We start from the raw sequence: 11,784 nt of genomic DNA on the forward strand, positions 1-11,784 counted from the left end.
ATAGTGATGTTAACATGGAGTCAAGTGATGTTATGACCCAGAGTTAGAGTTTAGGAGCCTGATGGCCTGGGGGAAGAAGCTCCTCCTAAGTCTCTCAGTTTTTGCCATCAGGCTACGGAAGCGCTTACCAGATGGAAGCAAAGTGAATAGTCGGTTACCAGGGTGATTTGAGTCCTTGATGACAGCTCTATTTTTGCAGCGTTTGAGGTAGATGTCCTGCATAGAGGGGAGAGCAGACCCTGAGATGCGCTCAGCTAAGCGTACAACTCTCTGTAGTGCTTTGCAGTCCTGATTTGAGCTGTTAATACACTTTCTATGGTCCCTGAATAGAAAGTTTTCAGGATTGCTGGTGAGAACCTGAATTTCCTCAGCTGTCGCAGATGATACAGTCTTTGCCTGGCTTTCTTAACCTGTGTTTGGATGTGTGTAGTCCAAGTCAGGTTCTCGGAGATGTTTACGCCGAGGTACTTGAAGCTACTCACCCTCTCCACAGGGGTCCCAACTGATCATAAGAGGAGTGTAGGGCCGCTGCTGTCTCTTCCTAAAGTCCATGATCAGCTCTTTAGTTTTGTTCACATTCAGAGAGAGACAGTTGTCCTGGCACCATGATGTAAGTCTCTCTACCTCGTCCAAGTATGCGGTCTCATCATTGTTGGAGATGAGGCCCAGAACCACAGTATCATCAGCGAATTTGATGATAGATGTGGAGCTGTGAGAGGACACGCAGTCATGCGTGTAGAGAGAGTAAAGCAGGGGACTCAGGACACAGCCCTGTGGGGCTCCTGCGTTCAGGGTGATGGAGTTTGAGGTGAACTGGCCAACTTTCACCACTTGAGGTCTGCCGGTGAGGAAGTCTTGAATCCAGTCACAGAGTGAGGAGTTTAGGCCAAGGTCTGTGAGTTTAGAAGCCAGCTTGATGGGGACTATAGTGTTGAAAGCTGAGCTATAGTCAATGAATAGCAGCCTTACATAATTCCCATTGTTGCTGTCCATGTGTGTGAGGGAAGAGTGGAGGACGTGAGAGATGGCATCGTCAGTAGATCTATTGGGGCGATAGGCAAACTGAAGGGGGTCCAAAGTATCAGGTATGGAGGAGCAAATGTGGCTCTTTACAAGTCTCTCAAAAACCTTCATGACTATCGGAGAGCATAGCACAATGCTTTGTACTCGCTCATATTCCCGGTCAGAAGAGCCTCATTGTAAGCGGCAGTGCGTGTGTTAACCGCAGCACGGATTGTTCTGTCCACCCACGGTTTCTGATTGGAGAATGTCCTTATCGTTATTGTTTCTGTAGCTTGCTCGGTTAGCGTGTTTACGAAGCTTAATGCTACATCCGTGAACTCGCTGACGTCAGAAGAACTCGCCCGGAACATGGCCCAGTCGACGTCATCAAGAGCCGACTGTAACATAGCTTCTGAGTGGGAGGACCAGCGCGTCACTACTCTCTGCACCGGGGGATCCTGAACGAGCCTTTGTTTATATTCCGGTGTGAGGAAAATGGCGGCATGGTCCGATTTGCCAAAAGCCGGTAGTGAGCGGGCTTTGTAGGCATTCTTGAACTGAGTGTAGCAATGATCCAGTGTGTTTGGTCCTCTAGTTGGACAGGATACGTGTTGATGAAAGTTCGGCGTGACCTGCCTGAGGTTGCTTTGTTAAAGTTCCCCGCGATGATAAAGGCAGCGTCAGGATGTTTGTTGATGTAGCCGCTGAGCACATCGTGAAGCTTAGACAAAGCCAAGCCGGTGTCCGCCTGTGGTGGAATATACACAGCAGTAAATATGATCGATTAAAACTCCCGGGGCAGATAAAATGGGCGGCAAATAATGGAAAGATGTTCCAGATGAGGCAAGCAGGAACGCGACAGAATAGAGATATTCCTGGGGTCACACCATTTCTTGTTAATCATGAAACACACTCCTCCACCCCTGGATTTACCGGCCTCTGCTGTTCTATCACTCGGCATTACAGCAGTGTCCGGGACTGAGGGCGAAAGCCACGTTTCGGACAAACAAAGGATGTTGCAGTCCCTAATGTCCTGTTGGAAACTAATCCTGGCTCTAAGATCGTCCATCTTATTCTCCAAGGATTGGACATTTGCGAGCAGAATGCTTGGAAGAGGAGGACTGTGAGCCCTTTTCGCGGCGCCATTTTGGATTATTAAAATATGTGATTCAGGTTTCATTATTTTACTGTAGACTATAGAGAATAGTACAGACACAGTGATATCATTGAATTACTGTAATGTGAAATTTACTGATGAAATAAAATCATAACAGGTTTTCCAAAGGAAAAATTTTGATTAAAAAAAAGAAAAAAACAGTACAGTATACTGTAAACTGAAGTGTTCCTCCCTGCACTATGCATCTATGTTTCCATCAACCCGGTCTTGTGGATTTGGCCAGAGGTTCTCATCTACATCACAATGGATGTTTTCATTCGCTAAATATCTTGGAATCTTCTGGCATGGCGAATCCAGACCTGACACTGATCTACTGAGATTTGGTTGAAACCTTGTCATGCCATGATTTATGACATAGTCTACAACTATAGCTCTGATTTCATTCGACACTCTTTGCTGTTGCTGCCGCTGTCTAGGTCTGTGGTTTTGTCCTCTACCACGTTCACCCACACCTCTCAAACGAGGCCCACGGTGACCCCTCTGGTGAGGCCTAAGCCCTCCTCTATGATGAGGCCCACGGCCACCTCTCAAAAGGAGCGCTTGTCCCCTTCTATTCCTTTGACCATCATGTAATCCTTGCCTTTCACCTTCCACTTCTGGCTCCATGTCCTCACTATGTTGAGTGGGCTACTAGGATACCACTCATCTTAAAAGTGACATCTTGCATACAGTAAAGTTGAATATGAAAATGTGTTCTGTAAAAGTGGTACATGGGACCATAGAAACCATATCTGATAAAGAATGCAATATGACATCCATAGATATTGCACTCCATCTGGGTCATATTCTGTGGTAATTGGTGTCATATGATCTATCCTGAATCTTTCATGATCTAAACATAGAATATTGTTAATCAGATTCCATAAAAGCTATGCATCAAGAGTAATGCAACAGTTACTTATCATTTTAAGCAGTTGTATCAATTGATAGTTAGATCTTTGTAATGAAATGAATAGACACTCAATTCAGATGTAATGTGAGAGCTGCATTTTGAAAAAGTAATACTTTGATGTTAAGTTGTGTCATTTTGAACCAGTGATTTTAGTTCAATGAACAGATCTTTAGTTTATGTGTATTGTATCCAAGCATTTGGAAAAAGCGTTGTGTTTTGAAAAATGTGCATTTTGAACCTGAGTTGTGAATTATGTGTCTAGAGTTTTGAAAAATGACACGAAGGTTCTGTTATTAGTGCAAAAATGATTGTAAAAAACTGTATTTCAGGTTCAGGGTATATATTCAGGGTCACATTAATATAAACAATGTTGCTACTGTATACTAATTCATTTCAAATGAGGCTTGATATCGGAATAGTCAACAGAAAGCCAGTTCTTCTATTATTCTTCTATCAATTAATAATAATAAAAAAAATGAAATAAGAACTTTAGGTAGACAGAGATAAAAGTAATATTAAAAAGATATAAAATAGCACAAATTAAGTTCAACACAGATGTATGTTCACTCTCTTGATGCCAAGCACACACACACACACGTTTGTTTTTGTGAAAAGTGGGGACATCCCATAGGCGTAATGGGTTTTATACTTTATAAACTGTATGTGCTATTGCCCTACACCTAAACTTAGCCCTCACAGGAGACTGTACATTTCTACCCCCCCAAATCTCACTCTGTATGATTTATAAGTGTTTTGAAAAGTGGGGACATGGAGCAATGTCCTGAAAAGTCACCTTCACCATGTAGTATGTCATACCCATGTCATTAAATGTATGTCCCCATTTGTTACAAAAATGTGCGCACACATACACACACACACAATTCTGGGTTTCCATGTTTTATGGGGACATTCCATAGGCGTAATGGTTTTTATATTGTACAAACTGTATTTCCTATCTCTTTGCCCTAACCCTACCCCTCACAAGAAATCTTCTGCTATTTTAGATCTTCAAAAAAAGATAATTCTGCATGATTTATAAGCTTGTTTCCTCATGGGGACCAAAAATGTCCCCACAAGGTCAAAATTTACTGGTATTACTATACCTGCGGGAACATTCCAGGTTCCAGGTACACACACACAGAGGTTGCTATTAAGAATGCTTAAATCTTTAATTGTGCTGTAATATTTCTAATATTCAGAATTGCCTTTTGTAATATTTAAATGTACTGTAATGTTTTAATAAAGCAAAATTAAGTATTTATAGAGCTGGGGTACTCAGATTTAATGAACATAGACTTGGGTGGACTTGGACTCGGACATTTTGGATGCAGACATTTTTCAGAGTACAGATGAATGTCATGTGTAACATTAAAAAAATAAAAAATAAATTAATAAACATCTCGACTCGACCTGACTTGAAAAGGTGAACTCAGACTCAACACCACCAATTTCTATCTATGATTATACGTGATGGTACTTAATATCATAGTACTGAAAGATTAATTGTGAAGAAAACAGTGGTAGTACTGTGGTACTATGGTTGCAGATCATTATAGACGTCAGTGTAAGATAAACATACTGGAATATTCTCCATAATATAGTGTCTTAAGCTGCCCATTTATTGAATCACTTTCTTTGCCACTCACTGCAGAAGAAAGAGCACAGAACGTAAACAGATGTAGTGTCCCTCCTACTTGAGTTACCCTTACGTGTTAATAGTGTAGCGTAACATAAACCGACATCTAAGTCTGAGCTTTTTATAAAACGCTGTGGCCCACTTATCAAGACTCTGGCCCATTTTCTTTGGTGACAAATCTTTCGCCGCTTTCCGTTTTTACACAAAACACGTGTCAAAAATGGCACACGGCAAAATTGGACTGAAATGAGCAGCTATCCTGAAGTGAGGCGTTAATGTTCAGGAACTACACCCTGGGCCTGATGTATGTTGTGTAAATAATGGTGGACGCATTCATTGAGATGGAGAGGTCTCTTGAATTTATTTTTTATCCGCAGGCTCTGCGTGGTAGCTAGGATCCGACAGGGATTTAGATGCTAGGCAGAGGTTGAACGCCGCTGTGTTTCCAAACACGCCACTCATGCTTCAGTCTTTCAGGGATTTTTAAATAAGAAGCACCACTTAATTCATAACAACACTGAACATTTACATCCACAACAGCCAGCTATTTTTATCCCAGCTTATTCAGTATTATTGTTCTGATGGGGGATGGAATTTAGTCCCTTTATTGTTGTTTTCCATGTAAAGGTCATGATTGCGTGTCTGTATTCAGGCCTTGAATAGATCATTTACAGCTATTCTCAACGCTCGTATCATTATTAAATATCAATTATGATCACTTATAAAGACTCATATTTTCTCTGACATTTTTACTGTATTGATGCTGTTTTTTATCTTTTCATTTACCTCCACTTATGATGTCTAAACTATACTGAGGACCACCACATTTATGTCAGTTGTTTCCCAGTCTAAAGTGTTAAATCGTGAAAATGGGTTATGTACTCATTCTAATTAGAAAGTCGTTTCTGTCCTACCTGTGAGTGACAATGGAATAGGCTGTTAAAAATGGGTTGCCAAATGATGTGTTTTTGCCTTGCTTTATAGTACTATCTGCGGGTGACATTTAAAAATGGAGAAGCAGGTTTTTTGACAAGTGACATTGTGATTTGATTCTTTTTGATGATTCGGTCATACCTTTATTATAAACTGTATGTAAATCAAATGAGGCAATTGTTTAGGAGTTAAATTGAGATTTTAATTATGTACATAGAGTTCAATCAAAATGAACCTTATTAGCTGTCTTAATTCATATTCCTGAAAGTCTTATCAATGCATTTTCTTAAAAAATAAAGGTTTATTTGTTGGTTTACTTTGATTTGTTTATCATTGGTCATGGTGGCTCAATGGCACTTAAAATAGCAAAAATTACATAGCAAGCTTTTTTAATGCCTGTCCAAGGAGAAAGATGCTTTTTAGTTTCAGCATCTACCAGCAGGTACCACTGGAGCCATGCTAACCTGCAAAACCTCGACCCCTAAATCAACACATTTCTGAGAGCTGTTTATGAAAACAGGATCAACACGTTTTTGTGCTACAGTTTTATCACACAGACCCTGATGTTTGAGGGTCACAAGCAACAGATGAGAAACATCTCGCCCTGTCTGTCACAATCAACGTCAACGCAGCAGCATCTTCACCTCTGTGTGACACCGGCGCACCGCACAGCTGGGAAACCGATTTCCAATCGCCGATACTAAAGTTCACTTTGCCGAGCGTGTCGCAAGTACATGACAGCCACAATAAAAAATCAATCTCATCTTGTTGCGAGTGTTTCATTAAGCTCCTTTGAATTCAAATAAATGGTTCAAATTTGATTGCTTTAAATGCGTTAGCTTCCAAATGGAAAGACAATTGTGATTGGTTTCAGATTATATGCAAGGCTGAAGGAGGAGGTGAATAGACTATATGCATTTCCTAATGACAGGCAATATTATTCAAGCTAAATTAGATTACCCAAACCCTCAGGGCCATCTCCATAAAGGTCACTGAAAATAGAACTGTCGCATACCAAATCGGTTTGTATCATTCTCCATCAGCTTTAATCTGTGCCACAGACATGATGGGCAGTAATACGGCAGAACACGGTTGATCAGGGCCATTCAGATGAACTAATTTCTTAATACTGAGTAAACAGCCAGTTAATGAAGACTATTAGAGAGGATGGAGACAAACGAGGTCAAAGCAATCTTTGTGTTGTGCTTCTAGCAATGTTCATGCTTTTTATTATTTAAAAATACACAACCTTATATGCAAACAGATGTAAAACAGTTTGATTTGAGACTTAAGGTAGATTCTGAGTATTTGATATTAATTTCTAAAGAAAATGTGACTGGTGCTTGCCCAGGTTGTTGCTGTTGGGTTGCCAGGTGTTTTGGGGAATGTTTTCTTAAGGACCCAAGTTAAAATATATTCTGGTCAAAAGATATGGCATTTTATTGATGTACAAGCAAAAATATTAAGTCTGATCTCAATGGAAGCTTGTTTCTGTCACAGAATAAAAAAATTCATTTTACGTCACTATTCAGAATTATTTTTCTTATATTTCACAATTTGGATATTTTACACAGAATTGAGCAAAAGAAGTCAGTTATAAACATACAGTAAGACTTTTTTTTTTGCAGAATTACAAATTTATATCCAAAAAAGTTTATATTTTAATGTCAGTGATAAACTCGCAATAACACTTTTCTTCACAATAAGAATTTCTCAGTCTTGTGAGAACAAAAGTCAGAATTTTGAGATATAAACTTTTGAGAAATAAAAATTGTGTGAAAATAAATCTGAAATTAGTTGCAATTAAATAGTTGCGATTACCTTTATTAAATTTTTTTTTGGTGCAAATAATCTTCCATAGTTCTCTTAGAATAGTAAAAGCACACCTCTCTTTAACATGTTGCATAATTTGAGGTATAATTTACGGTGGCCGAGAGAGCTCAACGTGCTGCAAATAGATAAAACACCTGCAAATAAAGAAAACAACTTCCTCAATTTGACAACATACACGCTGCAAATGCTCACAACACAACCAAACAAAGAAATGCGCTGCAAATATAAAAAATTGCCTGCAAATTAAGAAAACAACTTTCGTCAATTTGACAACACACGCTGCAAATGCTCACAACACAAACAAATAAATAAACACACTGCAAATGCTCACAATACAACCAAATAAATTTTATTTGCAGTGTGTTTCTTTGTTTGCTTGTGTTGTGAGCATTTGCAGCGTGTGTGTTGTCAAATTGACGAAAGTTGTTTTCTTAATTTGCAAGCGTTTTTTTCTATTTGCAGTGTGTTTCTTTTTTGGTTCGCGTTGAGCTCTCTCGGTCTCCGTAATAATTCATGTCTGAAGCACAAAGGGTGCAGGATGAGAATTAATACGTATGGTTAGGGGGTTTGTTTAAATCCATAATCCTAAAAATAAGCAATTGTGATAGTGGAAATTGTCTAACCCAAACACCACCAATTGTCATTGTTGTGTGACTACTTCATGCTCTTCTTCTGTTAAAGTGGTAAAAACTTGTTTTGATGTCCTTGCTTTGAAAATGAATGAACTGCCTGCTTTTAAATAAATGACTTTTTAGCACATATCCATTTACTAAGAGGCAAAAGGAATGTACGATTCACCAAAGATTCAAATCATTCAAAAATGTCACTGGAAGGCCAGACGCACTATTAATACAAAAGTGCAAGAAAATCTTCATTTATTTTAGGTGTCAAAACAGTTCGGAAACAGGAAGCTAGTGTCACTGGGTTGTATCAGAAAATGTTCAAAATGCTGACATTTGGGCCTGTTTTTACATTTTACATGTCATTCCTCATTTTGTTTCATCCTCGAAGTATCTCAGCATTATTCATAGAGGAAGAACAGCACATGTGCTTTATCAGATGTAAATTCTGCCATCATTTACTCACCCTTATGCACCTGGCCACCCTTTTCCATATAATGAAATTGAATGAGGACTGGGGCTGTAAAGCTTCAAAATTATATTTGATTTGTCAACAAATCATTTTGAGTTCAGTGTACAATCAAGTTCACATAAACAGTTGGAATGATTCATTCACTGGACTGATTCAGTTCTCAGGTGATTCAATAACTGAGTCAATTGGAATATAATGAATGAGTTATAAGGACAACTTGAAATAAAAGCGTCATAATAGTAGCCCATTAGTAATCCAAGTTAATATTCACTGATAATCTTCCTTTCCAGTCAGGTTAACCATTGCAACTGGTATCATGAAGTCAGTCTTTTGACCTTTTAAGAACCAGATGAATACGGACATAATTTTGATAATTAAAGCACCAATCCTCAGCATATGGAAAATAGCTTGACATTATTGAAAAAATGGATTTGGAATGAGATGAGGGTGAGTAAATAATGGCAGAATGCATAAGTTATGGCAGGATTGAATCTCGCATTAAAGTCACATGATCTGTCTAACCTTTAAAATATATCTTTAGATGTATTTAAAGCATCAAATGCCTTTCTAAAAAAACTAATTGTCTTTCTAATTATGTTCTTTATTATGCAAACATAGGCTGCTAGGCTGTTTTATTATTCCTAGTATCGTTACAAAACACAAAAGTCACATAATAAAGCACATATGCATAAGCGAGACCGTTCCTCAGTTAAATTTATTTATGTGAGCAACGATATGTTGACATGATATGTTGTCTGTGATACAGAGAAATACTGAGAACAACATTAGCAAATCAAGAAAACCAGAAGGACAAAATGCCTTCCATGGTGAACAGAGAGAACATTACAGGTATTTATAGTGAGCGATGCTTGGCAGTGAGGCATCCTGGAGTCATCCTGTTAATAATACTGTTAAAAGCACACAAAGTCAATGGGTTAGAGAAAAACATGCAAACATTTACATCTACCCACCACACACCGTTCTACAAAGAGGCACGGCTCAAAAGCTTGTCAAAATGGCTTTACTAAGAAAAGGTAGCTGTAAATGCTTCAATTAAGTGAAACACCTACCAGATATTTACATCATCATCCTGCAACCTCTCCTTTTGTGAGGAAACACTTTTAGCGACATGGATTTGACTGCTCACATGGATAATGCAGTCCTTAGTGGGAAAAAGTGATAGATTCTTCACGAAGGATCTGTCGAGGGGATGCGAGATGGGAGAGGAAAACTAGCAGTAACAAAGAAGAGATGAGGTTATATTGTCGACTCAAAGAGAAATCCAGGCATAAGGCTCTGGTGAGGCTAAGACACTTTGAATGGTCTTCTAAATGGCTGGATTGACCACACTGATGTCTTTCATACTGCTCTGCCCTAGATACTTATCAGCAGTCGCTGAAATGCTTCTCAGGGCTGACCGGCTCAAAACTTGTCTTTCATTTCCGGATGTCTGACATTTCTCAGCATTCCTTTTATCAGTGGACTCAAATAATGTCAGATCCCCAAAGGTGCCCCATTCAGACATTGCACAGCCATCACTCAAATTCACAAGAAGGAGTGGTTATATTTAACCCACATTCAGGCAAAGACCGAGCTTTAGTAGAGGTGAAACCACTCGATGGAGATGAAGGCTGAGGAATTACATCACTCTTTGACTGATTCACAATGGAAAGCGACGACACGGGGTGGTTAACTACTGACACTTGTTGATCTACTATCAATGGAAGTCAGAATTCAAAGTGATAGTATAAAACTTGAGGCCTGTTGAATACTGCTATATTTCCCTGCTGAAAAGACCATTAGAGCTGGTCACCATCATATGATGTGTTTTGGATGCTGGTGCTGGGCAAGGAAACCTGGAGTCAAAACCAGACTTCTGAACTAGCTTAAACACAACATAAAATCAAAACTGACTCAATTTACTTGCTTAATAAACATCTCTGGGCTTATTGTGCATTATTCCGCATGACTCATCAGTGCACATAGAAAAATGTTTCTAAAATGTTTCCGTCTTTGCAATCTTTCAAAAAACCTTTTTGGTTGATGTCACCAAAGTAATGTAAGTTTCACCCACTGGTCTGGCTCTGCTCATGCTCCATCAACTTTACACTGATACTCATTCGTTTAAAGAAATATCCTGGCCACCCTTTTCCATATAATCAAGTGAATGACAACGGGGGCTGTCGAGCTTCGAAATCTGATTTGTGAACAAATCATTCTTTTGCGTTGGATCATTTCAATGTATTATGTACAATCAAGTTCACACAAACAGTTGGAATGATTATTTTATTGGACTGATTTTCTTCTAAGGTGACTCATTGGTTCAGTCAATTGGAATATCGGTACACTTGACATCAAGGCAGCATAATAGTAGTCCATTAGTAATCCAAGTTATTATTCACTCATAATCTTCCTTTCCAGTCCGATGATTGCAACTGGAGATGAATAAAGTCATAATTCTGATTAACCACAGCCCCAATTATCATTCACATTCTTTATATGGAAAATAGCTGCCTGGACATTATTGGAAAAAAAAAAACTGATTTGGAACGTGAGTAAACTTTTCAGAATCCAATCAGTTTCCAATGGACAAAGTCCAATCCAGCCTTTCATTCAGAAATACATCATATTACAAAAATAAAATAGGTTCAAAATGCTGACTTTAACCAGCAAGACTTCCTTGGTCAAATTTTGCTGATGAACAGCATGTCAAAGCAGGTCCGCCACATAGGAAAGCACCAGACCAGAACAAACCCGTCAGAACATCATGAAAATCCAAGCTGGTCTTTTCAGCAGGGTGTTAGTAGTCATAAATCTCCTAAACTAAATTGTTCCAGTGATTATTTAGTAATACAACTGATATTTCTAGTTAACAACAACAAAAAGAGAGGAATACAGTTTTGTACTGCTGGAAAGTGGCTCCAGAGTAAGTCTGAGCAGTTGATACTGCCAAGATGATAGGCACACTGAATAGACAACTGTGGCTACAAACATATGACACAAACAAGGGTGTTCAGTATTCAGTTCGAGTCTGAACACACAATAATGGGAAGGCTTCAGCTGTGAGCCTATGTTAGCACCATCTCATACTGTGAGAGTCATTATCACATTGGTATACATTGAGAGTATGGCACTATACTGAGAAACAAAAAGATATTTATCAACCAAGGGAATGGACTGGCTTACTAAAAGTTCTTAATATCTGCCAAAGACCATCCA

Source organism: Barbus barbus (assembly GCF_936440315.1).
Source record: "Barbus barbus genome assembly, chromosome: 3".
Lineage (NCBI taxonomy): Eukaryota > Metazoa > Chordata > Actinopteri > Cypriniformes > Cyprinidae > Barbus > Barbus barbus.